Source organism: Rhinoderma darwinii (assembly GCF_050947455.1).
Source record: "Rhinoderma darwinii isolate aRhiDar2 chromosome 5 unlocalized genomic scaffold, aRhiDar2.hap1 SUPER_5_unloc_5, whole genome shotgun sequence".
NCBI lineage: Eukaryota > Metazoa > Chordata > Amphibia > Anura > Rhinodermatidae > Rhinoderma > Rhinoderma darwinii.
In genome coordinates this window covers 177,183-203,795 of record NW_027461809.1, presented here as the reverse complement: position 1 = coordinate 203,795, position 26,613 = coordinate 177,183, and the positions used below count along the sequence as shown (strand labels likewise).

Genomic DNA, 26,613 nt, shown 5'->3' with positions numbered 1-26,613 from the left:
AGACGACAGTCCCTCCCCCCCCTCTCCCGGCCCTCCCTCGCCCTACCCTTCCCACCCTCCCTCGCCCGGCCCTCCCCACCCCCCCGTCCCCAACCCCTGTCACCCCCACTGAGGCTCTCACCTTCTCCTACCCACCCATCTCAGTGGTCCTGTCACCTGCACCTCTCCCAACCCAGCCTCCCTTCTCCCCAGCTCCAGCAGCACTAACATCTTCCCCTCCAGCTGCTGGAGTCCTCTCCCTGGAGGATTTTCCCCCTCTTGTCTCCTCAGGTGCCATCCAGAGGAAGAGAAAGGTGAGGGACAGCCCAGCGGCTGAGTCCTCAAAGCGACAAGTCGTGGAAATCTGCGAAGATTCCCTTGCGCAGCAGGAGGAAATGGAGCAGATGGTGGAGGAACTCGTGTCTGAACCTGAGGTCATCGACTTCACAACAGACATCCAGGTGGCTACAATCCTGGAACAATTTCTGTCAGAAGGCCTGCTGGATCTTTCGGACCCGCCAGGCGAGGAGGATCCGCCCGACCGGACTGGTAACTAAGGTGTATCGTCTGCACTAACCTTCTTTATTCTCCCCCATGGCTGCTAAACTTAACATCTTTGGCCTCAATGTGAGGAGTGTTAGAGATAGGACTAGATGTCAGATGGTGCTAACTTTTCTTTCCAAGCAGTCGAGTGATGTATTCATGCTGCAGGAATGTACTCTCCCCTCTTCCAGGTCATACCATCATCTGGCCAGGCAGTGGACCCATGGCCCGTCCTACTGGTCTGGTGGGGGCGACTGTAAGTCTGCAGGGGTTGCCATCCTGATTAGGGGAAGCGTATTTACTGTTGACTCTGTCCAGGAGCTCGTCTGCGGCCGCTTGTTGGTCGTAGACGGTTCCTGGGCGGGAGAGCCGATTAGGCTCATCAACGTGTACGCTCCCCCTATGAAGGCTGAGCGCCTGGAACTATTCCAGACCCTGCGGACCCAGCTCGCCACCACTAGGGCAGTGGTGATGGCCGGGGACTTCAACTGCCCCATCGAAGAGGATGGACGAAGTTCCGGCACTTCAATCAAGCTGGATGTCAGTTCCAAACTGCTTATCGAGATGGTAACCGAAGCATCCTTGCAGGACGTGGTGGGCTCCATGGGGATCGGCTCTGTGAACTATTCATGGAGCCGACCCGATGGCTCACTTCGTTCTCGGATTGACTTTGTGTTCACCTCCCGGGCAGTCAAGCAGCATGGGCACTCCATGGTCCCCTGCTTCTTCTCTGACCACAGGGCCATTCTCTTCCAGGGTGCCATCGGCCACGGTTTTCCTCCCGGCCCTGGCTCCTGGAAGCTGAATTGTGCCCTGCTGGAAAGAGAGGAGGTACTGGCGGAACTTAGAGATGCCTATATTGTTTGGAGGAATGATAAAGTTTTCTTTGACAAAACCTGTGACTGGTGGGAATATGTTAAAGTTGAATTTCGTTGTTTCTTTCAGGCAAAAAGTCGTCAACAGGCGTGTGAGAGGAAGAGAGACTTCAGAGAGATGCAGCGTCAGCTGCGATCCCTGCAAGACCTCCTTCAATGCGGCTGGGACGTCAGGAAGGAGCTGGAGGAAGCCAAAAAGGGCCTGAAAAGGCACTTTGAGGAGGAATCCAAGCGAATTGTCTTTCGTTCCAAGGTGGAGAACCTGGAGAAGGGTGAGAAATGTAACTCGTTCTTTTTCAGGAAACTCCATGCCGGCCACACGCCCCTGAAGGAACTCCGAGATGAGACCGGAAACATGCATTCTGGGAAGAAGGAGGTGATGGGAGTCGTCACAGACTACTACCGAAGCCTCTACTCCCGGAAAACCACTGACCCCGAAGCCGCCGATAAATTCCTGTCAGGTATCACTAATCATCTTGATCCTGCAGGTACGGAGGCTATGGATGTACCCCTGACGGTGGAGGAACTGCTCTCTGCCGCTAAATCCTTCAGACCCGGCAGGACCCCGGGCAGTGATGGTCTCCCAGCAGAGCTCTATGTAGCGCTGGGGGACTTGATCTGTCCGGACCTACTGGAGCTCTATGAGGAGATGGTGGTGGAGGGTAGAATGCCACCGTCCTTGAGAGAAGGCATGATCACGATCTTGTATAAGCGGAAGGGGGAGAGATGTGACCTGAAAAACTGGCGTCCCATCTCTCTCCTGAACGTGGACTACAAGATCCTCGCCAAAGTATTGACCAACAGACTGAAGGTTGTCATCGGACAGATCATCGGATCGGACCAAACCTGCGGCATTCCTGGCCGTAGGGTGGCCGACAGTCTTGCCCTGGTGAGGGACACGGTGCATTACATGCAAAGCCGCCGTACACACGCGGCCCTGGTCAGTCTGGATCAGGAGAAGGCTTTTGACCGGGTCTCTCACGAATTCATGGGTAAGGCTCTGCGTAGGCTGCGGCTTGGCAGGTTGTTCTGTTTGTATGTTAACCTGATGTATTGCGATATTTACAGCTCGGTGCTGGTGAACGGCTGGAAGACTGACCCCTTTCCTGTATCGTCGGGGGTTAGACAAGGCTGTCCTCTTTCACCTCTCCTTTTTGTTTGTGTTATAGAGCTCTTCGCAGAGGCTATCCGGCAGAATGGAGAGATCAGAGGGATCACCGCACCAGGTCCAGGACACTTCGAGGTCAAATGCTCGCTGTACATGGACGACGTGACCGTCTTCTGCGCTGACCAGAGTTCGGTGACTGCACTCGTCCAGACCTGTGAGGAGTTCGGACGCGCTTCAGGGGCAAAAGTCAACTGCGGGAAGTCGGAAGCCATGCTCTTCGGAAAGTGGTACCTGCCTTCTCCTGCCTCCTTCCCGTTTACTATCAAGCCGGACTTCATCAAAATTCTGGGAGTCTGGTTCGGTAAGGAAGGTGCAGCCCTAAAGTCGTGGGAAGAACGCTTGGCCAAAGTCAACCAAAGGATCGGACTGTGGAGCCTCAGACAACTCACTATTGAGGGCAAAGCAATGGTCCTGCGTAACGAAGTCTTGCCTGTGCTACAATACACTGCACAGGCATGGCCCCCTCTTGCAACGGTCTCGAGGGCCATTACCAGGACTGTGTTTCGCTTCATCTGGGGCTCGAAAATGGACAGAGTAAAGCGGACTGTTATGTACAAGGAGCCCCGCAAAGGTGGGAAGGGTATACCCGACATTCCCACTCTGCTGCGGATCGCTTTTGTATGTGACTGTGTTCGTAGGACTCTGAGGACAGCAAACGGCTCTGCGGGCAAGGCCATGTCCCGCTACTTCCTCCTTCCCCTCTGGCGAGGTTTTGGCTGGGATAAGTGGGACAGCTCCTTCCCTTACAACTGGCACGCTCCCTGGTTCTACGGAGATGTCGTCCGGTTTGTGAGGGAGCATCAACTGGAGGGTCTTAAGCCCGACTTGTGGAAACCTAAGACGATCCACAAGCACATCAGAGCAAAGGACTCACTGGAGTTTGTTCCAGGGCTTCATGCCGACACGTTGGAGACTGTTTGGACTAACGTGTCATCTGGCAGGTTGACCAACGGGCACAAGGACATTTCATGGATGGCCATCCAGGGAGGACTGCCTCTTAGGTCATTCATGCATGCCCGCAACCTGTGCAAGACCCGGTACTGCCCCAGGTGCCCCTTCACGGAGGAAACATCTTTGCACATTTTCTGGCAGTGCCCCTTTGCACAGGGTCTGTTGAAAGCCTTGGAACACGAACTCAAGGACTCAGTTCCCAGGAACAGACTGTCGTACCGCTCGGTACTTTATGGACTATTTTCTGGGAATACCACGGATGGAGCAATCCAGGAAGCCTGGCGCCTTATGAACTGTTTTAAGGACGCTATATGGTTCGCCAGGAATCGTCTGATTTTGCGGAGAGAGAGTGTGTCCGTCCAGGACTGCCGCAGGCTGATCCACAGCCTGCTCAGAGACTATTCCACCTGGGACAGCCCGGACGTCGATGAGGAAGAGGACTGATACTCCCCTTCCCCCCACTCTCCCTTCTTGTGTGTTGTCTTTCAATAAAGCTTCGGGCCTGTGATTTCCCCCTTCCCTATCCCCTCCTACCCACTCCCCTATCCCATCACTTGTCTATAATGCTTTGTTGTTTGGCGTTAGTGAATGCAAGAATGTTAGTGTAGCATGTGGTGTAATGTATAGCATAGGCTAGCCTGTACTGTGTATTATACTGTCATGTTATGTTTGACGACTGTTATTATTTATTATTTGCTGCTTCATGGCTTGCGCTGCGTCGCAGTAATGTTTGTATGATGACGATTGATTGTCAATAAAGCAATTTTCAATCAAAAATCTGTTCTTATCAGTTTAATATCTGATACGTCCCCTATCTGGGGACCATATATTAAATGGATTTTTAGAACAGGGAGATGGAAATAGAGCTTGCTCTGTCCACTCCACGCATTGACCTGGTATTGCAGTATTTCCAGGACCGGTGCACCCTTCCCTTATGTGTTGACTAAAATCAGATTCCAAAAGTGCTATTTGTGTTTGCTATTGTTTTTGTCTTTCTGATGGGATCTCCCCTTTTAATCCCATTATTTCAACACCTGTTGGACAATGCATTTGTACAGTCATGTGTGATAATGAGCTCATTTATTAAATGCAATTAATTAATACATTGCCACCTCTTGTTGTGTGTGTGTGTGTGTGTGTGTGTGTGTGTGTGTGTGTGTGTGTGTGTGTGTGTGTGTGTGTGTGTGTGTGTGTCTTCTGTGTTTCTGTGTTTCCGGCATTTCACATTGGAACAGCTCATTCACCTTCCTTGTCTTCTCTCCGCCCTCCCTTTTAGGTAGGTTAAAGAGCTGCACCTGAGCCAGCCACTGATTGATTGATGCAGCACCACAGTCAAATAGTGGAGTGGAGTAGGGGGAACAGCAAACAGCCATTAAAGCAGCCCGCCCGCCACAATGGACCTACCTGTGTACACTAGATGGATGTGATGGAATGTACTGTCGTCCCTACATTTCCAAGAAGAAGTAAGAATTGCAGTTGCAACAAACCCTTGCTTGCCTACAAAGAGAGCAGCAATTTGGATTTGTTACTATGTTACCTGGAAGAATAACAAACTGTGCAAGGATGGAGGTTGTAGGAGCAAAGAGAAGTTGTCTGTAAAGTTGGTGGATGCCTATTTTCCATTTTGCAGTCCCTTGTCTCCCTCTTGTGGCCTCCTGGAGGCAAATAAATGTGCAAAAAAAAGACAGCCTGGCGGCCGGCTGTTGCAGTGTTGCCCTCTCAGGCAACACTGAGTGACTGACTGAGCCGCACCGTCTTATATAAAGTTCAGACGGAACTTTGCACGTGTCATAGTGGAGCCCTCAGGATTCCAGAGCCAGCTTTCTGACATCATAATGGGGCCTGCCTCAGAGATAGATAAAAGCCTGGGCCCAGGCAGTGTTGGTCAGTGCTGCTCAGCAGGCAGCACTGGACTGGACTGGACTGGATTACAGCTGATACAAGGTGTGAAGGAACAAGGGGTGGCTGTGGGCATGCACTTGCTGCCGCTGCCAGTGTTTATCTGCATGGCAGGAGGGCATTTGGGCGTTGCCAGGAAGGCGTTTTTATGTAGATTCCTCCTCTTTCAGCACTGCATTGTGGTGCAAGCAAAAGAAGCAAATCCTGTGTAGCTTCCTCTCCGGCCTTTATTCACCTCCCTCCCGCTTAGTAGCTGTAAATGTGTGTGAGCCTGCAGGGCCCCATGGAATTGCCTAGGAGTAGGCTGAATCAATCGCTGCAAGGGGTGAACAGCAGTATGGGACAGGCTCGGGCAAGGCAAGGGCCGCTCGGGTTATCGCTTCTCGGCCTTTTGGCTAAGATCAAGTGTAGTATCTGTTCTTATCAGTTTAATATCTGATACGTCCCCTATCTGGGGACCATATATTAAATGGATTTTTAGAACAGGGAGATGGAAATAGAGCTTGCTCTGTCCACTCCACGCATTGACCTGGTATTGCAGTATTTCCAGGACCGGTGCACCCTTCCCTTATGTGTTGACTAAAATCAGATTCCAAAAGTGCTATTTGTGTTTGCTATTGTTTTTGTCTTTCTGATGGGATCTCCCCTTTTAATCCCATTATTTCAACACCTGTTGGACAATGCATTTGTACAGTCATGTGTGATAATGAGCTCATTTATTAAATGCAATTAATTAATACATTGCCACCTCTTGTTGTGTGTGTGTGTGTGTGTGTGTGTGTGTGTGTGTGTGTGTGTGTGTGTGTGTGTGTGTGTGTGTGTGTGTGTGTCTTCTGTGTTTCTGTGTTTCCGGCATTTCACATTGGAACAGCTCATTCACCTTCCTTGTCTTCTCTCCGCCCTCCCTTTTAGGTAGGTTAAAGAGCTGCACCTGAGCCAGCCACTGATTGATTGATGCAGCACCACAGTCAAATAGTGGAGTGGAGTAGGGGGAACAGCAAACAGCCATTAAAGCAGCCCGCCCGCCACAATGGACCTACCTGTGTACACTAGATGGATGTGATGGAATGTACTGTCGTCCCTACATTTCCAAGAAGAAGTAAGAATTGCAGTTGCAACAAACCCTTGCTTGCCTACAAAGAGAGCAGCAATTTGGATTTGTTACTATGTTACCTGGAAGAATAACAAACTGTGCAAGGATGGAGGTTGTAGGAGCAAAGAGAAGTTGTCTGTAAAGTTGGTGGATGCCTATTTTCCATTTTGCAGTCCCTTGTCTCCCTCTTGTGGCCTCCTGGAGGCAAATAAATGTGCAAAAAAAAGACAGCCTGGCGGCCGGCTGTTGCAGTGTTGCCCTCTCAGGCAACACTGAGTGACTGACTGAGCCGCACCGTCTTATATAAAGTTCAGACGGAACTTTGCACGTGTCATAGTGGAGCCCTCAGGATTCCAGAGCCAGCTTTCTGACATCATAATGGGGCCTGCCTCAGAGATAGATAAAAGCCTGGGCCCAGGCAGTGTTGGTCAGTGCTGCTCAGCAGGCAGCACTGGACTGGACTGGACTGGATTACAGCTGATACAAGGTGTGAAGGAACAAGGGGTGGCTGTGGGCATGCACTTGCTGCCGCTGCCAGTGTTTATCTGCATGGCAGGAGGGCATTTGGGCGTTGCCAGGAAGGCGTTTTTATGTAGATTCCTCCTCTTTCAGCACTGCATTGTGGTGCAAGCAAAAGAAGCAAATCCTGTGTAGCTTCCTCTCCGGCCTTTATTCACCTCCCTCCCGCTTAGTAGCTGTAAATGTGTGTGAGCCTGCAGGGCCCCATGGAATTGCCTAGGAGTAGGCTGAATCAATCGCTGCAAGGGGTGAACAGCAGTATGGGACAGGCTCGGGCAAGGCAAGGGCCGCTCGGGTTATCGCTTCTCGGCCTTTTGGCTAAGATCAAGTGTAGTATCTGTTCTTATCAGTTTAATATCTGATACGTCCCCTATCTGGGGACCATATATTAAATGGATTTTTAGAACAGGGAGATGGAAATAGAGCTTGCTCTGTCCACTCCACGCATTGACCTGGTATTGCAGTATTTCCAGGACCGGTGCACCCTTCCCTTATGTGTTGACTAAAATCAGATTCCAAAAGTGCTATTTGTGTTTGCTATTGTTTTTGTCTTTCTGATGGGATCTCCCCTTTTAATCCCATTATTTCAACACCTGTTGGACAATGCATTTGTACAGTCATGTGTGATAATGAGCTCATTTATTAAATGCAATTAATTAATACATTGCCACCTCTTGTTGTGTGTGTGTGTGTGTGTGTGTGTGTGTGTGTGTGTCTTCTGTGTTTCTGTGTTTCCGGCATTTCACATTGGAACAGCTCATTCACCTTCCTTGTCTTCTCTCCGCCCTCCCTTTTAGGTAGGTTAAAGAGCTGCACCTGAGCCAGCCACTGATTGATTGATGCAGCACCACAGTCAAATAGTGGAGTGGAGTAGGGGGAACAGCAAACAGCCATTAAAGCAGCCCGCCCGCCACAATGGACCTACCTGTGTACACTAGATGGATGTGATGGAATGTACTGTCGTCCCTACATTTCCAAGAAGAAGTAAGAATTGCAGTTGCAACAAACCCTTGCTTGCCTACAAAGAGAGCAGCAATTTGGATTTGTTACTATGTTACCTGGAAGAATAACAAACTGTGCAAGGATGGAGGTTGTAGGAGCAAAGAGAAGTTGTCTGTAAAGTTGGTGGATGCCTATTTTCCATTTTGCAGTCCCTTGTCTCCCTCTTGTGGCCTCCTGGAGGCAAATAAATGTGCAAAAAAAAGACAGCCTGGCGGCCGGCTGTTGCAGTGTTGCCCTCTCAGGCAACACTGAGTGACTGACTGAGCCGCACCGTCTTATATAAAGTTCAGACGGAACTTTGCACGTGTCATAGTGGAGCCCTCAGGATTCCAGAGCCAGCTTTCTGACATCATAATGGGGCCTGCCTCAGAGATAGATAAAAGCCTGGGCCCAGGCAGTGTTGGTCAGTGCTGCTCAGCAGGCAGCACTGGACTGGACTGGACTGGATTACAGCTGATACAAGGTGTGAAGGAACAAGGGGTGGCTGTGGGCATGCACTTGCTGCCGCTGCCAGTGTTTATCTGCATGGCAGGAGGGCATTTGGGCGTTGCCAGGAAGGCGTTTTTATGTAGATTCCTCCTCTTTCAGCACTGCATTGTGGTGCAAGCAAAAGAAGCAAATCCTGTGTAGCTTCCTCTCCGGCCTTTATTCACCTCCCTCCCGCTTAGTAGCTGTAAATGTGTGTGAGCCTGCAGGGCCCCATGGAATTGCCTAGGAGTAGGCTGAATCAATCGCTGCAAGGGGTGAACAGCAGTATGGGACAGGCTCGGGCAAGGCAAGGGCCGCTCGGGTTATCGCTTCTCGGCCTTTTGGCTAAGATCAAGTGTAGTATCTGTTCTTATCAGTTTAATATCTGATACGTCCCCTATCTGGGGACCATATATTAAATGGATTTTTAGAACAGGGAGATGGAAATAGAGCTTGCTCTGTCCACTCCACGCATTGACCTGGTATTGCAGTATTTCCAGGACCGGTGCACCCTTCCCTTATGTGTTGACTAAAATCAGATTCCAAAAGTGCTATTTGTGTTTGCTATTGTTTTTGTCTTTCTGATGGGATCTCCCCTTTTAATCCCATTATTTCAACACCTGTTGGACAATGCATTTGTACAGTCATGTGTGATAATGAGCTCATTTATTAAATGCAATTAATTAATACATTGCCACCTCTTGTTGTGTGTGTGTGTGTGTGTGTGTGTGTGTGTGTGTGTGTGTGTGTGTGTGTGTGTGTGTGTGTGTGTGTGTGTCTTCTGTGTTTCTGTGTTTCCGGCATTTCACATTGGAACAGCTCATTCACCTTCCTTGTCTTCTCTCCGCCCTCCCTTTTAGGTAGGTTAAAGAGCTGCACCTGAGCCAGCCACTGATTGATTGATGCAGCACCACAGTCAAATAGTGGAGTGGAGTAGGGGGAACAGCAAACAGCCATTAAAGCAGCCCGCCCGCCACAATGGACCTACCTGTGTACACTAGATGGATGTGATGGAATGTACTGTCGTCCCTACATTTCCAAGAAGAAGTAAGAATTGCAGTTGCAACAAACCCTTGCTTGCCTACAAAGAGAGCAGCAATTTGGATTTGTTACTATGTTACCTGGAAGAATAACAAACTGTGCAAGGATGGAGGTTGTAGGAGCAAAGAGAAGTTGTCTGTAAAGTTGGTGGATGCCTATTTTCCATTTTGCAGTCCCTTGTCTCCCTCTTGTGGCCTCCTGGAGGCAAATAAATGTGCAAAAAAAAGACAGCCTGGCGGCCGGCTGTTGCAGTGTTGCCCTCTCAGGCAACACTGAGTGACTGACTGAGCCGCACCGTCTTATATAAAGTTCAGACGGAACTTTGCACGTGTCATAGTGGAGCCCTCAGGATTCCAGAGCCAGCTTTCTGACATCATAATGGGGCCTGCCTCAGAGATAGATAAAAGCCTGGGCCCAGGCAGTGTTGGTCAGTGCTGCTCAGCAGGCAGCACTGGACTGGACTGGACTGGATTACAGCTGATACAAGGTGTGAAGGAACAAGGGGTGGCTGTGGGCATGCACTTGCTGCCGCTGCCAGTGTTTATCTGCATGGCAGGAGGGCATTTGGGCGTTGCCAGGAAGGCGTTTTTATGTAGATTCCTCCTCTTTCAGCACTGCATTGTGGTGCAAGCAAAAGAAGCAAATCCTGTGTAGCTTCCTCTCCGGCCTTTATTCACCTCCCTCCCGCTTAGTAGCTGTAAATGTGTGTGAGCCTGCAGGGCCCCATGGAATTGCCTAGGAGTAGGCTGAATCAATCGCTGCAAGGGGTGAACAGCAGTATGGGACAGGCTCGGGCAAGGCAAGGGCCGCTCGGGTTATCGCTTCTCGGCCTTTTGGCTAAGATCAAGTGTAGTATCTGTTCTTATCAGTTTAATATCTGATACGTCCCCTATCTGGGGACCATATATTAAATGGATTTTTAGAACAGGGAGATGGAAATAGAGCTTGCTCTGTCCACTCCACGCATTGACCTGGTATTGCAGTATTTCCAGGACCGGTGCACCCTTCCCTTATGTGTTGACTAAAATCAGATTCCAAAAGTGCTATTTGTGTTTGCTATTGTTTTTGTCTTTCTGATGGGATCTCCCCTTTTAATCCCATTATTTCAACACCTGTTGGACAATGCATTTGTACAGTCATGTGTGATAATGAGCTCATTTATTAAATGCAATTAATTAATACATTGCCACCTCTTGTTGTGTGTGTGTGTGTGTGTGTGTGTGTGTGTGTGTGTGTGTGTGTGTGTGTGTGTGTGTGTGTGTGTGTGTGTGTCTTCTGTGTTTCTGTGTTTCCGGCATTTCACATTGGAACAGCTCATTCACCTTCCTTGTCTTCTCTCCGCCCTCCCTTTTAGGTAGGTTAAAGAGCTGCACCTGAGCCAGCCACTGATTGATTGATGCAGCACCACAGTCAAATAGTGGAGTGGAGTAGGGGGAACAGCAAACAGCCATTAAAGCAGCCCGCCCGCCACAATGGACCTACCTGTGTACACTAGATGGATGTGATGGAATGTACTGTCGTCCCTACATTTCCAAGAAGAAGTAAGAATTGCAGTTGCAACAAACCCTTGCTTGCCTACAAAGAGAGCAGCAATTTGGATTTGTTACTATGTTACCTGGAAGAATAACAAACTGTGCAAGGATGGAGGTTGTAGGAGCAAAGAGAAGTTGTCTGTAAAGTTGGTGGATGCCTATTTTCCATTTTGCAGTCCCTTGTCTCCCTCTTGTGGCCTCCTGGAGGCAAATAAATGTGCAAAAAAAAGACAGCCTGGCGGCCGGCTGTTGCAGTGTTGCCCTCTCAGGCAACACTGAGTGACTGACTGAGCCGCACCGTCTTATATAAAGTTCAGACGGAACTTTGCACGTGTCATAGTGGAGCCCTCAGGATTCCAGAGCCAGCTTTCTGACATCATAATGGGGCCTGCCTCAGAGATAGATAAAAGCCTGGGCCCAGGCAGTGTTGGTCAGTGCTGCTCAGCAGGCAGCACTGGACTGGACTGGACTGGATTACAGCTGATACAAGGTGTGAAGGAACAAGGGGTGGCTGTGGGCATGCACTTGCTGCCGCTGCCAGTGTTTATCTGCATGGCAGGAGGGCATTTGGGCGTTGCCAGGAAGGCGTTTTTATGTAGATTCCTCCTCTTTCAGCACTGCATTGTGGTGCAAGCAAAAGAAGCAAATCCTGTGTAGCTTCCTCTCCGGCCTTTATTCACCTCCCTCCCGCTTAGTAGCTGTAAATGTGTGTGAGCCTGCAGGGCCCCATGGAATTGCCTAGGAGTAGGCTGAATCAATCGCTGCAAGGGGTGAACAGCAGTATGGGACAGGCTCGGGCAAGGCAAGGGCCGCTCGGGTTATCGCTTCTCGGCCTTTTGGCTAAGATCAAGTGTAGTATCTGTTCTTATCAGTTTAATATCTGATACGTCCCCTATCTGGGGACCATATATTAAATGGATTTTTAGAACAGGGAGATGGAAATAGAGCTTGCTCTGTCCACTCCACGCATTGACCTGGTATTGCAGTATTTCCAGGACCGGTGCACCCTTCCCTTATGTGTTGACTAAAATCAGATTCCAAAAGTGCTATTTGTGTTTGCTATTGTTTTTGTCTTTCTGATGGGATCTCCCCTTTTAATCCCATTATTTCAACACCTGTTGGACAATGCATTTGTACAGTCATGTGTGATAATGAGCTCATTTATTAAATGCAATTAATTAATACATTGCCACCTCTTGTTGTGTGTGTGTGTGTGTGTGTGTGTGTGTGTGTGTGTGTGTGTGTGTGTGTGTGTGTGTGTGTGTGTGTGTGTGTCTTCTGTGTTTCTGTGTTTCCGGCATTTCACATTGGAACAGCTCATTCACCTTCCTTGTCTTCTCTCCGCCCTCCCTTTTAGGTAGGTTAAAGAGCTGCACCTGAGCCAGCCACTGATTGATTGATGCAGCACCACAGTCAAATAGTGGAGTGGAGTAGGGGGAACAGCAAACAGCCATTAAAGCAGCCCGCCCGCCACAATGGACCTACCTGTGTACACTAGATGGATGTGATGGAATGTACTGTCGTCCCTACATTTCCAAGAAGAAGTAAGAATTGCAGTTGCAACAAACCCTTGCTTGCCTACAAAGAGAGCAGCAATTTGGATTTGTTACTATGTTACCTGGAAGAATAACAAACTGTGCAAGGATGGAGGTTGTAGGAGCAAAGAGAAGTTGTCTGTAAAGTTGGTGGATGCCTATTTTCCATTTTGCAGTCCCTTGTCTCCCTCTTGTGGCCTCCTGGAGGCAAATAAATGTGCAAAAAAAAGACAGCCTGGCGGCCGGCTGTTGCAGTGTTGCCCTCTCAGGCAACACTGAGTGACTGACTGAGCCGCACCGTCTTATATAAAGTTCAGACGGAACTTTGCACGTGTCATAGTGGAGCCCTCAGGATTCCAGAGCCAGCTTTCTGACATCATAATGGGGCCTGCCTCAGAGATAGATAAAAGCCTGGGCCCAGGCAGTGTTGGTCAGTGCTGCTCAGCAGGCAGCACTGGACTGGACTGGACTGGATTACAGCTGATACAAGGTGTGAAGGAACAAGGGGTGGCTGTGGGCATGCACTTGCTGCCGCTGCCAGTGTTTATCTGCATGGCAGGAGGGCATTTGGGCGTTGCCAGGAAGGCGTTTTTATGTAGATTCCTCCTCTTTCAGCACTGCATTGTGGTGCAAGCAAAAGAAGCAAATCCTGTGTAGCTTCCTCTCCGGCCTTTATTCACCTCCCTCCCGCTTAGTAGCTGTAAATGTGTGTGAGCCTGCAGGGCCCCATGGAATTGCCTAGGAGTAGGCTGAATCAATCGCTGCAAGGGGTGAACAGCAGTATGGGACAGGCTCGGGCAAGGCAAGGGCCGCTCGGGTTATCGCTTCTCGGCCTTTTGGCTAAGATCAAGTGTAGTATCTGTTCTTATCAGTTTAATATCTGATACGTCCCCTATCTGGGGACCATATATTAAATGGATTTTTAGAACAGGGAGATGGAAATAGAGCTTGCTCTGTCCACTCCACGCATTGACCTGGTATTGCAGTATTTCCAGGACCGGTGCACCCTTCCCTTATGTGTTGACTAAAATCAGATTCCAAAAGTGCTATTTGTGTTTGCTATTGTTTTTGTCTTTCTGATGGGATCTCCCCTTTTAATCCCATTATTTCAACACCTGTTGGACAATGCATTTGTACAGTCATGTGTGATAATGAGCTCATTTATTAAATGCAATTAATTAATACATTGCCACCTCTTGTTGTGTGTGTGTGTGTGTGTGTGTGTGTGTGTGTGTGTCTTCTGTGTTTCTGTGTTTCCGGCATTTCACATTGGAACAGCTCATTCACCTTCCTTGTCTTCTCTCCGCCCTCCCTTTTAGGTAGGTTAAAGAGCTGCACCTGAGCCAGCCACTGATTGATTGATGCAGCACCACAGTCAAATAGTGGAGTGGAGTAGGGGGAACAGCAAACAGCCATTAAAGCAGCCCGCCCGCCACAATGGACCTACCTGTGTACACTAGATGGATGTGATGGAATGTACTGTCGTCCCTACATTTCCAAGAAGAAGTAAGAATTGCAGTTGCAACAAACCCTTGCTTGCCTACAAAGAGAGCAGCAATTTGGATTTGTTACTATGTTACCTGGAAGAATAACAAACTGTGCAAGGATGGAGGTTGTAGGAGCAAAGAGAAGTTGTCTGTAAAGTTGGTGGATGCCTATTTTCCATTTTGCAGTCCCTTGTCTCCCTCTTGTGGCCTCCTGGAGGCAAATAAATGTGCAAAAAAAAGACAGCCTGGCGGCCGGCTGTTGCAGTGTTGCCCTCTCAGGCAACACTGAGTGACTGACTGAGCCGCACCGTCTTATATAAAGTTCAGACGGAACTTTGCACGTGTCATAGTGGAGCCCTCAGGATTCCAGAGCCAGCTTTCTGACATCATAATGGGGCCTGCCTCAGAGATAGATAAAAGCCTGGGCCCAGGCAGTGTTGGTCAGTGCTGCTCAGCAGGCAGCACTGGACTGGACTGGACTGGATTACAGCTGATACAAGGTGTGAAGGAACAAGGGGTGGCTGTGGGCATGCACTTGCTGCCGCTGCCAGTGTTTATCTGCATGGCAGGAGGGCATTTGGGCGTTGCCAGGAAGGCGTTTTTATGTAGATTCCTCCTCTTTCAGCACTGCATTGTGGTGCAAGCAAAAGAAGCAAATCCTGTGTAGCTTCCTCTCCGGCCTTTATTCACCTCCCTCCCGCTTAGTAGCTGTAAATGTGTGTGAGCCTGCAGGGCCCCATGGAATTGCCTAGGAGTAGGCTGAATCAATCGCTGCAAGGGGTGAACAGCAGTATGGGACAGGCTCGGGCAAGGCAAGGGCCGCTCGGGTTATCGCTTCTCGGCCTTTTGGCTAAGATCAAGTGTAGTATCTGTTCTTATCAGTTTAATATCTGATACGTCCCCTATCTGGGGACCATATATTAAATGGATTTTTAGAACAGGGAGATGGAAATAGAGCTTGCTCTGTCCACTCCACGCATTGACCTGGTATTGCAGTATTTCCAGGACCGGTGCACCCTTCCCTTATGTGTTGACTAAAATCAGATTCCAAAAGTGCTATTTGTGTTTGCTATTGTTTTTGTCTTTCTGATGGGATCTCCCCTTTTAATCCCATTATTTCAACACCTGTTGGACAATGCATTTGTACAGTCATGTGTGATAATGAGCTCATTTATTAAATGCAATTAATTAATACATTGCCACCTCTTGTTGTGTGTGTGTGTGTGTGTGTGTGTGTGTGTGTGTGTGTGTGTGTGTGTGTGTGTGTGTGTGTCTTCTGTGTTTCTGTGTTTCCGGCATTTCACATTGGAACAGCTCATTCACCTTCCTTGTCTTCTCTCCGCCCTCCCTTTTAGGTAGGTTAAAGAGCTGCACCTGAGCCAGCCACTGATTGATTGATGCAGCACCACAGTCAAATAGTGGAGTGGAGTAGGGGGAACAGCAAACAGCCATTAAAGCAGCCCGCCCGCCACAATGGACCTACCTGTGTACACTAGATGGATGTGATGGAATGTACTGTCGTCCCTACATTTCCAAGAAGAAGTAAGAATTGCAGTTGCAACAAACCCTTGCTTGCCTACAAAGAGAGCAGCAATTTGGATTTGTTACTATGTTACCTGGAAGAATAACAAACTGTGCAAGGATGGAGGTTGTAGGAGCAAAGAGAAGTTGTCTGTAAAGTTGGTGGATGCCTATTTTCCATTTTGCAGTCCCTTGTCTCCCTCTTGTGGCCTCCTGGAGGCAAATAAATGTGCAAAAAAAAGACAGCCTGGCGGCCGGCTGTTGCAGTGTTGCCCTCTCAGGCAACACTGAGTGACTGACTGAGCCGCACCGTCTTATATAAAGTTCAGACGGAACTTTGCACGTGTCATAGTGGAGCCCTCAGGATTCCAGAGCCAGCTTTCTGACATCATAATGGGGCCTGCCTCAGAGATAGATAAAAGCCTGGGCCCAGGCAGTGTTGGTCAGTGCTGCTCAGCAGGCAGCACTGGACTGGACTGGACTGGATTACAGCTGATACAAGGTGTGAAGGAACAAGGGGTGGCTGTGGGCATGCACTTGCTGCCGCTGCCAGTGTTTATCTGCATGGCAGGAGGGCATTTGGGCGTTGCCAGGAAGGCGTTTTTATGTAGATTCCTCCTCTTTCAGCACTGCATTGTGGTGCAAGCAAAAGAAGCAAATCCTGTGTAGCTTCCTCTCCGGCCTTTATTCACCTCCCTCCCGCTTAGTAGCTGTAAATGTGTGTGAGCCTGCAGGGCCCCATGGAATTGCCTAGGAGTAGGCTGAATCAATCGCTGCAAGGGGTGAACAGCAGTATGGGACAGGCTCGGGCAAGGCAAGGGCCGCTCGGGTTATCGCTTCTCGGCCTTTTGGCTAAGATCAAGTGTAGTATCTGTTCTTATCAGTTTAATATCTGATACGTCCCCTATCTGGGGACCATATATTAAATGGATTTTTAGAACAGGGAGATGGAAATAGAGCTTGCTCTGTCCACTCCACGCATTGACCTGGTATTGCAGTATTTCCAGGACCGGTGCACCCTTCCCTTATGTGTTGACTAAAATCAGATTCCAAAAGTGCTATTTGTGTTTGCTATTGTTTTTGTCTTTCTGATGGGATCTCCCCTTTTAATCCCATTATTTCAACACCTGTTGGACAATGCATTTGTACAGTCATGTGTGATAATGAGCTCATTTATTAAATGCAATTAATTAATACATTGCCACCTCTTGTTGTGTGTGTGTGTGTGTGTGTGTGTGTGTGTGTGTGTGTGTGTGTGTGTGTGTGTGTGTGTGTGTGTGTGTGTGTCTTCTGTGTTTCTGTGTTTCCGGCATTTCACATTGGAACAGCTCATTCACCTTCCTTGTCTTCTCTCCGCCCTCCCTTTTAGGTAGGTTAAAGAGCTGCACCTGAGCCAGCCACTGATTGATTGATGCAGCACCACAGTCAAATAGTGGAGTGGAGTAGGGGGAACAGCAAACAGCCATTAAAGCAGCCCGCCCGCCACAATGGACCTACCTGTGTACACTAGATGGATGTGATGGAATGTACTGTCGTCCCTACATTTCCAAGAAGAAGTAAGAATTGCAGTTGCAACAAACCCTTGCTTGCCTACAAAGAGAGCAGCAATTTGGATTTGTTACTATGTTACCTGGAAGAATAACAAACTGTGCAAGGATGGAGGTTGTAGGAGCAAAGAGAAGTTGTCTGTAAAGTTGGTGGATGCCTATTTTCCATTTTGCAGTCCCTTGTCTCCCTCTTGTGGCCTCCTGGAGGCAAATAAATGTGCAAAAAAAAGACAGCCTGGCGGCCGGCTGTTGCAGTGTTGCCCTCTCAGGCAACACTGAGTGACTGACTGAGCCGCACCGTCTTATATAAAGTTCAGACGGAACTTTGCACGTGTCATAGTGGAGCCCTCAGGATTCCAGAGCCAGCTTTCTGACATCATAATGGGGCCTGCCTCAGAGATAGATAAAAGCCTGGGCCCAGGCAGTGTTGGTCAGTGCTGCTCAGCAGGCAGCACTGGACTGGACTGGACTGGATTACAGCTGATACAAGGTGTGAAGGAACAAGGGGTGGCTGTGGGCATGCACTTGCTGCCGCTGCCAGTGTTTATCTGCATGGCAGGAGGGCATTTGGGCGTTGCCAGGAAGGCGTTTTTATGTAGATTCCTCCTCTTTCAGCACTGCATTGTGGTGCAAGCAAAAGAAGCAAATCCTGTGTAGCTTCCTCTCCGGCCTTTATTCACCTCCCTCCCGCTTAGTAGCTGTAAATGTGTGTGAGCCTGCAGGGCCCCATGGAATTGCCTAGGAGTAGGCTGAATCAATCGCTGCAAGGGGTGAACAGCAGTATGGGACAGGCTCGGGCAAGGCAAGGGCCGCTCGGGTTATCGCTTCTCGGCCTTTTGGCTAAGATCAAGTGTAGTATCTGTTCTTATCAGTTTAATATCTGATACGTCCCCTATCTGGGGACCATATATTAAATGGATTTTTAGAACAGGGAGATGGAAATAGAGCTTGCTCTGTCCACTCCACGCATTGACCTGGTATTGCAGTATTTCCAGGACCGGTGCACCCTTCCCTTATGTGTTGACTAAAATCAGATTCCAAAAGTGCTATTTGTGTTTGCTATTGTTTTTGTCTTTCTGATGGGATCTCCCCTTTTAATCCCATTATTTCAACACCTGTTGGACAATGCATTTGTACAGTCATGTGTGATAATGAGCTCATTTATTAAATGCAATTAATTAATACATTGCCACCTCTTGTTGTGTGTGTGTGTGTGTGTGTGTGTGTGTGTGTGTGTGTGTGTGTGTGTGTGTGTGTGTGTGTGTGTGTGTGTCTTCTGTGTTTCTGTGTTTCCGGCATTTCACATTGGAACAGCTCATTCACCTTCCTTGTCTTCTCTCCGCCCTCCCTTTTAGGTAGGTTAAAGAGCTGCACCTGAGCCAGCCACTGATTGATTGATGCAGCACCACAGTCAAATAGTGGAGTGGAGTAGGGGGAACAGCAAACAGCCATTAAAGCAGCCCGCCCGCCACAATGGACCTACCTGTGTACACTAGATGGATGTGATGGAATGTACTGTCGTCCCTACATTTCCAAGAAGAAGTAAGAATTGCAGTTGCAACAAACCCTTGCTTGCCTACAAAGAGAGCAGCAATTTGGATTTGTTACTATGTTACCTGGAAGAATAACAAACTGTGCAAGGATGGAGGTTGTAGGAGCAAAGAGAAGTTGTCTGTAAAGTTGGTGGATGCCTATTTTCCATTTTGCAGTCCCTTGTCTCCCTCTTGTGGCCTCCTGGAGGCAAATAAATGTGCAAAAAAAAGACAGCCTGGCGGCCGGCTGTTGCAGTGTTGCCCTCTCAGGCAACACTGAGTGACTGACTGAGCCGCACCGTCTTATATAAAGTTCAGACGGAACTTTGCACGTGTCATAGTGGAGCCCTCAGGATTCCAGAGCCAGCTTTCTGACATCATAATGGGGCCTGCCTCAGAGATAGATAAAAGCCTGGGCCCAGGCAGTGTTGGTCAGTGCTGCTCAGCAGGCAGCACTGGACTGGACTGGACTGGATTACAGCTGATACAAGGTGTGAAGGAACAAGGGGTGGCTGTGGGCATGCACTTGCTGCCGCTGCCAGTGTTTATCTGCATGGCAGGAGGGCATTTGGGCGTTGCCAGGAAGGCGTTTTTATGTAGATTCCTCCTCTTTCAGCACTGCATTGTGGTGCAAGCAAAAGAAGCAAATCCTGTGTAGCTTCCTCTCCGGCCTTTATTCACCTCCCTCCCGCTTAGTAGCTGTAAATGTGTGTGAGCCTGCAGGGCCCCATGGAATTGCCTAGGAGTAGGCTGAATCAATCGCTGCAAGGGGTGAACAGCAGTATGGGACAGGCTCGGGCAAGGCAAGGGCCGCTCGGGTTATCGCTTCTCGGCCTTTTGGCTAAGATCAAGTGTAGTATCTGTTCTTATCAGTTTAATATCTGATACGTCCCCTATCTGGGGACCATATATTAAATGGATTTTTAGAACAGGGAGATGGAAATAGAGCTTGCTCTGTCCACTCCACGCATTGACCTGGTATTGCAGTATTTCCAGGACCGGTGCACCCTTCCCTTATGTGTTGACTAAAATCAGATTCCAAAAGTGCTATTTGTGTTTGCTATTGTTTTTGTCTTTCTGATGGGATCTCCCCTTTTAATCCCATTATTTCAACACCTGTTGGACAATGCATTTGTACAGTCATGTGTGATAATGAGCTCATTTATTAAATGCAATTAATTAATACATTGCCACCTCTTGTTGTGTGTGTGTGTGTGTGTGTGTGTGTGTGTGTGTGTGTGTGTGTGTGTGTGTGTGTGTGTGTGTGTGTGTGTGTGTCTTCTGTGTTTCTGTGTTTCCGGCATTTCACATTGGAACAGCTCATTCACCTTCCTTGTCTTCTCTCCGCCCTCCCTTTTAGGTAGGTTAAAGAGCTGCACCTGAGCCAGCCACTGATTGATTGATGCAGCACCACAGTCAAATAGTGGAGTGGAGTAGGGGGAACAGCAAACAGCCATTAAAGCAGCCCGCCCGCCACAATGGACCTACCTGTGTACACTAGATGGATGTGATGGAATGTACTGTCGTCCCTACATTTCCAAGAAGAAGTAAGAATTGCAGTTGCAACAAACCCTTGCTTGCCTACAAAGAGAGCAGCAATTTGGATTTGTTACTATGTTACCTGGAAGAATAACAAACTGTGCAAGGATGGAGGTTGTAGGAGCAAAGAGAAGTTGTCTGTAAAGTTGGTGGATGCCTATTTTCCATTTTGCAGTCCCTTGTCTCCCTCTTGTGGCCTCCTGGAGGCAAATAAATGTGCAAAAAAAAGACAGCCTGGCGGCCGGCTGTTGCAGTGTTGCCCTCTCAGGCAACACTGAGTGACTGACTGAGCCGCACCGTCTTATATAAAGTTCAGACGGAACTTTGCACGTGTCATAGTGGAGCCCTCAGGATTCCAGAGCCAGCTTTCTGACATCATAATGGGGCCTGCCTCAGAGATAGATAAAAGCCTGGGCCCAGGCAGTGTTGGTCAGTGCTGCTCAGCAGGCAGCACTGGACTGGACTGGACTGGATTACAGCTGATACAAGGTGTGAAGGAACAAGGGGTGGCTGTGGGCATGCACTTGCTGCCGCTGCCAGTGTTTATCTGCATGGCAGGAGGGCATTTGGGCGTTGCCAGGAAGGCGTTTTTATGTAGATTCCTCCTCTTTCAGCACTGCATTGTGGTGCAAGCAAAAGAAGCAAATCCTGTGTAGCTTCCTCTCCGGCCTTTATTCACCTCCCTCCCGCTTAGTAGCTGTAAATGTGTGTGAGCCTGCAGGGCCCCATGGAATTGCCTAGGAGTAGGCTGAATCAATCGCTGCAAGGGGTGAACAGCAGTATGGGACAGGCTCGGGCAAGGCAAGGGCCGCTCGGGTTATCGCTTCTCGGCCTTTTGGCTAAGATCAAGTGTAGTATCTGTTCTTATCAGTTTAATATCTGATACGTCCCCTATCTGGGGACCATATATTAAATGGATTTTTAGAACAGGGAGATGGAAATAGAGCTTGCTCTGTCCACTCCACGCATTGACCTGGTATTGCAGTATTTCCAGGACCGGTGCACCCTTCCCTTATGTGTTGACTAAAATCAGATTCCAAAAGTGCTATTTGTGTTTGCTATTGTTTTTGTCTTTCTGATGGGATCTCCCCTTTTAATCCCATTATTTCAACACCTGTTGGACAATGCATTTGTACAGTCATGTGTGATAATGAGCTCATTTATTAAATGCAATTAATTAATACATTGCCACCTCTTGTTGTGTGTGTGTGTGTGTGTGTGTGTGTGTGTGTGTGTCTTCTGTGTTTCTGTGTTTCCGGCATTTCACATTGGAACAGCTCATTCACCTTCCTTGTCTTCTCTCCGCCCTCCCTTTTAGGTAGGTTAAAGAGCTGCACCTGAGCCAGCCACTGATTGATTGATGCAGCACCACAGTCAAATAGTGGAGTGGAGTAGGGGGAACAGCAAACAGCCATTAAAGCAGCCCGCCCGCCACAATGGACCTACCTGTGTACACTAGATGGATGTGATGGAATGTACTGTCGTCCCTACATTTCCAAGAAGAAGTAAGAATTGCAGTTGCAACAAACCCTTGCTTGCCTACAAAGAGAGCAGCAATTTGGATTTGTTACTATGTTACCTGGAAGAATAACAAACTGTGCAAGGATGGAGGTTGTAGGAGCAAAGAGAAGTTGTCTGTAAAGTTGGTGGATGCCTATTTTCCATTTTGCAGTCCCTTGTCTCCCTCTTGTGGCCTCCTGGAGGCAAATAAATGTGCAAAAAAAAGACAGCCTGGCGGCCGGCTGTTGCAGTGTTGCCCTCTCAGGCAACACTGAGTGACTGACTGAGCCGCACCGTCTTATATAAAGTTCAGACGGAACTTTGCACGTGTCATAGTGGAGCCCTCAGGATTCCAGAGCCAGCTTTCTGACATCATAATGGGGCCTGCCTCAGAGATAGATAAAAGCCTGGGCCCAGGCAGTGTTGGTCAGTGCTGCTCAGCAGGCAGCACTGGACTGGACTGGACTGGATTACAGCTGATACAAGGTGTGAAGGAACAAGGGGTGGCTGTGGGCATGCACTTGCTGCCGCTGCCAGTGTTTATCTGCATGGCAGGAGGGCATTTGGGCGTTGCCAGGAAGGCGTTTTTATGTAGATTCCTCCTCTTTCAGCACTGCATTGTGGTGCAAGCAAAAGAAGCAAATCCTGTGTAGCTTCCTCTCCGGCCTTTATTCACCTCCCTCCCGCTTAGTAGCTGTAAATGTGTGTGAGCCTGCAGGGCCCCATGGAATTGCCTAGGAGTAGGCTGAATCAATCGCTGCAAGGGGTGAACAGCAGTATGGGACAGGCTCGGGCAAGGCAAGGGCCGCTCGGGTTATCGCTTCTCGGCCTTTTGGCTAAGATCAAGTGTAGTATCTGTTCTTATCAGTTTAATATCTGATACGTCCCCTATCTGGGGACCATATATTAAATGGATTTTTAGAACAGGGAGATGGAAATAGAGCTTGCTCTGTCCACTCCACGCATTGACCTGGTATTGCAGTATTTCCAGGACCGGTGCACCCTTCCCTTATGTGTTGACTAAAATCAGATTCCAAAAGTGCTATTTGTGTTTGCTATTGTTTTTGTCTTTCTGATGGGATCTCCCCTTTTAATCCCATTATTTCAACACCTGTTGGACAATGCATTTGTACAGTCATGTGTGATAATGAGCTCATTTATTAAATGCAATTAATTAATACATTGCCACCTCTTGTTGTGTGTGTGTGTGTGTGTGTGTGTGTGTGTGTGTGTCTTCTGTGTTTCTGTGTTTCCGGCATTTCACATTGGAACAGCTCATTCACCTTCCTTGTCTTCTCTCCGCCCTCCCTTTTAGGTAGGTTAAAGAGCTGCACCTGAGCCAGCCACTGATTGATTGATGCAGCACCACAGTCAAATAGTGGAGTGGAGTAGGGGGAACAGCAAACAGCCATTAAAGCAGCCCGCCCGCCACAATGGACCTACCTGTGTACACTAGATGGATGTGATGGAATGTACTGTCGTCCCTACATTTCCAAGAAGAAGTAAGAATTGCAGTTGCAACAAACCCTTGCTTGCCTACAAAGAGAGCAGCAATTTGGATTTGTTACTATGTTACCTGGAAGAATAACAAACTGTGCAAGGATGGAGGTTGTAGGAGCAAAGAGAAGTTGTCTGTAAAGTTGGTGGATGCCTATTTTCCATTTTGCAGTCCCTTGTCTCCCTCTTGTGGCCTCCTGGAGGCAAATAAATGTGCAAAAAAAAGACAGCCTGGCGGCCGGCTGTTGCAGTGTTGCCCTCTCAGGCAACACTGAGTGACTGACTGAGCCGCACCGTCTTATATAAAGTTCAGACGGAACTTTGCACGTGTCATAGTGGAGCCCTCAGGATTCCAGAGCCAGCTTTCTGACATCATAATGGGGCCTGCCTCAGAGATAGATAAAAGCCTGGGCCCAGGCAGTGTTGGTCAGTGCTGCTCAGCAGGCAGCACTGGACTGGACTGGACTGGATTACAGCTGATACAAGGTGTGAAGGAACAAGGGGTGGCTGTGGGCATGCACTTGCTGCCGCTGCCAGTGTTTATCTGCATGGCAGGAGGGCATTTGGGCGTTGCCAGGAAGGCGTTTTTATGTAGATTCCTCCTCTTTCAGCACTGCATTGTGGTGCAAGCAAAAGAAGCAAATCCTGTGTAGCTTCCTCTCCGGCCTTTATTCACCTCCCTCCCGCTTAGTAGCTGTAAATGTGTGTGAGCCTGCAGGGCCCCATGGAATTGCCTAGGAGTAGGCTGAATCAATCGCTGCAAGGGGTGAACAGCAGTATGGGACAGGCTCGGGCAAGGCAAGGGCCGCTCGGGTTATCGCTTCTCGGCCTTTTGGCTAAGATCAAGTGTAGTATCTGTTCTTATCAGTTTAATATCTGATACGTCCCCTATCTGGGGACCATATATTAAATGGATTTTTAGAACAGGGAGATGGAAATAGAGCTTGCTCTGTCCACTCCACGCATTGACCTGGTATTGCAGTATTTCCAGGACCGGTGCACCCTTCCCTTATGTGTTGACTAAAATCAGATTCCAAAAGTGCTATTTGTGTTTGCTATTGTTTTTGTCTTTCTGATGGGATCTCCCCTTTTAATCCCATTATTTCAACACCTGTTGGACAATGCATTTGTACAGTCATGTGTGATAATGAGCTCATTTATTAAATGCAATTAATTAATACATTGCCACCTCTTGTTGTGTGTGTGTGTGTGTGTGTGTGTGTGTGTGTGTGTGTGTGTGTGTGTGTGTGTGTGTGTGTGTGTGTGTGTGTCTTCTGTGTTTCTGTGTTTCCGGCATTTCACATTGGAACAGCTCATTCACCTTCCTTGTCTTCTCTCCGCCCTCCCTTTTAGGTAGGTTAAAGAGCTGCACCTGAGCCAGCCACTGATTGATTGATGCAGCACCACAGTCAAATAGTGGAGTGGAGTAGGGGGAACAGCAAACAGCCATTAAAGCAGCCCGCCCGCCACAATGGACCTACCTGTGTACACTAGATGGATGTGATGGAATGTACTGTCGTCCCTACATTTCCAAGAAGAAGTAAGAATTGCAGTTGCAACAAACCCTTGCTTGCCTACAAAGAGAGCAGCAATTTGGATTTGTTACTATGTTACCTGGAAGAATAACAAACTGTGCAAGGATGGAGGTTGTAGGAGCAAAGAGAAGTTGTCTGTAAAGTTGGTGGATGCCTATTTTCCATTTTGCAGTCCCTTGTCTCCCTCTTGTGGCCTCCTGGAGGCAAATAAATGTGCAAAAAAAAGACAGCCTGGCGGCCGGCTGTTGCAGTGTTGCCCTCTCAGGCAACACTGAGTGACTGACTGAGCCGCACCGTCTTATATAAAGTTCAGACGGAACTTTGCACGTGTCATAGTGGAGCCCTCAGGATTCCAGAGCCAGCTTTCTGACATCATAATGGGGCCTGCCTCAGAGATAGATAAAAGCCTGGGCCCAGGCAGTGTTGGTCAGTGCTGCTCAGCAGGCAGCACTGGACTGGACTGGACTGGATTACAGCTGATACAAGGTGTGAAGGAACAAGGGGTGGCTGTGGGCATGCACTTGCTGCCGCTGCCAGTGTTTATCTGCATGGCAGGAGGGCATTTGGGCGTTGCCAGGAAGGCGTTTTTATGTAGATTCCTCCTCTTTCAGCACTGCATTGTGGTGCAAGCAAAAGAAGCAAATCCTGTGTAGCTTCCTCTCCGGCCTTTATTCACCTCCCTCCCGCTTAGTAGCTGTAAATGTGTGTGAGCCTGCAGGGCCCCATGGAATTGCCTAGGAGTAGGCTGAATCAATCGCTGCAAGGGGTGAACAGCAGTATGGGACAGGCTCGGGCAAGGCAAGGGCCGCTCGGGTTATCGCTTCTCGGCCTTTTGGCTAAGATCAAGTGTAGTATCTGTTCTTATCAGTTTAATATCTGATACGTCCCCTATCTGGGGACCATATATTAAATGGATTTTTAGAACAGGGAGATGGAAATAGAGCTTGCTCTGTCCACTCCACGCATTGACCTGGTATTGCAGTATTTCCAGGACCGGTGCACCCTTCCCTTATGTGTTGACTAAAATCAGATTCCAAAAGTGCTATTTGTGTTTGCTATTGTTTTTGTCTTTCTGATGGGATCTCCCCTTTTAATCCCATTATTTCAACACCTGTTGGACAATGCATTTGTACAGTCATGTGTGATAATGAGCTCATTTATTAAATGCAATTAATTAATACATTGCCACCTCTTGTTGTGTGTGTGTGTGTGTGTGTGTGTGTGTGTGTGTGTCTTCTGTGTTTCTGTGTTTCCGGCATTTCACATTGGAACAGCTCATTCACCTTCCTTGTCTTCTCTCCGCCCTCCCTTTTAGGTAGGTTAAAGAGCTGCACCTGAGCCAGCCACTGATTGATTGATGCAGCACCACAGTCAAATAGTGGAGTGGAGTAGGGGGAACAGCAAACAGCCATTAAAGCAGCCCGCCCGCCACAATGGACCTACCTGTGTACACTAGATGGATGTGATGGAATGTACTGTCGTCCCTACATTTCCAAGAAGAAGTAAGAATTGCAGTTGCAACAAACCCTTGCTTGCCTACAAAGAGAGCAGCAATTTGGATTTGTTACTATGTTACCTGGAAGAATAACAAACTGTGCAAGGATGGAGGTTGTAGGAGCAAAGAGAAGTTGTCTGTAAAGTTGGTGGATGCCTATTTTCCATTTTGCAGTCCCTTGTCTCCCTCTTGTGGCCTCCTGGAGGCAAATAAATGTGCAAAAAAAAGACAGCCTGGCGGCCGGCTGTTGCAGTGTTGCCCTCTCAGGCAACACTGAGTGACTGACTGAGCCGCACCGTCTTATATAAAGTTCAGACGGAACTTTGCACGTGTCATAGTGGAGCCCTCAGGATTC

At 48.6% G+C, this 26,613-nt stretch overlaps 15 non-coding genes across 15 annotated transcripts; all 15 read left to right on the top strand.

Annotated features, from left to right (window-relative positions):
• The first annotated feature begins 4,259 nt into the window (after positions 1–4,259).
• On the top strand, positions 4,260–4,446 carry LOC142696216 (U2 spliceosomal RNA). Its single transcript, XR_012864195.1, has one exon. It is a non-coding gene; the product is annotated as a U2 spliceosomal RNA (small nuclear RNA).
• Positions 4,447–5,790: 1,344 nt separating this feature from the next.
• On the top strand, positions 5,791–5,981 carry LOC142696144 (U2 spliceosomal RNA). Its single transcript, XR_012864134.1, has one exon. It is a non-coding gene; the product is annotated as a U2 spliceosomal RNA (small nuclear RNA).
• Positions 5,982–7,325: 1,344 nt separating this feature from the next.
• LOC142696143 (U2 spliceosomal RNA) lies at positions 7,326–7,516 on the top strand. Its single transcript, XR_012864133.1, has one exon. It is a non-coding gene; the product is annotated as a U2 spliceosomal RNA (small nuclear RNA).
• Positions 7,517–8,822: 1,306 nt separating this feature from the next.
• On the top strand, positions 8,823–9,013 carry LOC142696141 (U2 spliceosomal RNA). Its single transcript, XR_012864132.1, has one exon. It is a non-coding gene; the product is annotated as a U2 spliceosomal RNA (small nuclear RNA).
• A 1,342-nt stretch (positions 9,014–10,355) lies between these two features.
• On the top strand, positions 10,356–10,546 carry LOC142696140 (U2 spliceosomal RNA). Its single transcript, XR_012864131.1, has one exon. It is a non-coding gene; the product is annotated as a U2 spliceosomal RNA (small nuclear RNA).
• Positions 10,547–11,890: 1,344 nt separating this feature from the next.
• Positions 11,891–12,081, top strand: LOC142696139 (U2 spliceosomal RNA). The gene has a single exon (XR_012864130.1). It is a non-coding gene; the product is annotated as a U2 spliceosomal RNA (small nuclear RNA).
• A 1,344-nt stretch (positions 12,082–13,425) lies between these two features.
• Positions 13,426–13,616, top strand: LOC142696138 (U2 spliceosomal RNA). The gene has a single exon (XR_012864129.1). It is a non-coding gene; the product is annotated as a U2 spliceosomal RNA (small nuclear RNA).
• A 1,306-nt stretch (positions 13,617–14,922) lies between these two features.
• On the top strand, positions 14,923–15,113 carry LOC142696137 (U2 spliceosomal RNA). Its single transcript, XR_012864128.1, has one exon. It is a non-coding gene; the product is annotated as a U2 spliceosomal RNA (small nuclear RNA).
• A 1,332-nt stretch (positions 15,114–16,445) lies between these two features.
• LOC142696136 (U2 spliceosomal RNA) lies at positions 16,446–16,636 on the top strand. The gene has a single exon (XR_012864127.1). It is a non-coding gene; the product is annotated as a U2 spliceosomal RNA (small nuclear RNA).
• A 1,344-nt stretch (positions 16,637–17,980) lies between these two features.
• On the top strand, positions 17,981–18,171 carry LOC142696134 (U2 spliceosomal RNA). Its single transcript, XR_012864125.1, has one exon. It is a non-coding gene; the product is annotated as a U2 spliceosomal RNA (small nuclear RNA).
• Positions 18,172–19,513: 1,342 nt separating this feature from the next.
• LOC142696133 (U2 spliceosomal RNA) lies at positions 19,514–19,704 on the top strand. Its single transcript, XR_012864124.1, has one exon. It is a non-coding gene; the product is annotated as a U2 spliceosomal RNA (small nuclear RNA).
• A 1,346-nt stretch (positions 19,705–21,050) lies between these two features.
• LOC142696132 (U2 spliceosomal RNA) lies at positions 21,051–21,241 on the top strand. The gene has a single exon (XR_012864123.1). It is a non-coding gene; the product is annotated as a U2 spliceosomal RNA (small nuclear RNA).
• Positions 21,242–22,547: 1,306 nt separating this feature from the next.
• Positions 22,548–22,738, top strand: LOC142696130 (U2 spliceosomal RNA). Its single transcript, XR_012864122.1, has one exon. It is a non-coding gene; the product is annotated as a U2 spliceosomal RNA (small nuclear RNA).
• Positions 22,739–24,044: 1,306 nt separating this feature from the next.
• Positions 24,045–24,235, top strand: LOC142696129 (U2 spliceosomal RNA). Its single transcript, XR_012864121.1, has one exon. It is a non-coding gene; the product is annotated as a U2 spliceosomal RNA (small nuclear RNA).
• A 1,344-nt stretch (positions 24,236–25,579) lies between these two features.
• On the top strand, positions 25,580–25,770 carry LOC142696128 (U2 spliceosomal RNA). Its single transcript, XR_012864120.1, has one exon. It is a non-coding gene; the product is annotated as a U2 spliceosomal RNA (small nuclear RNA).
• Positions 25,771–26,613: the final 843 nt, after the last annotated feature.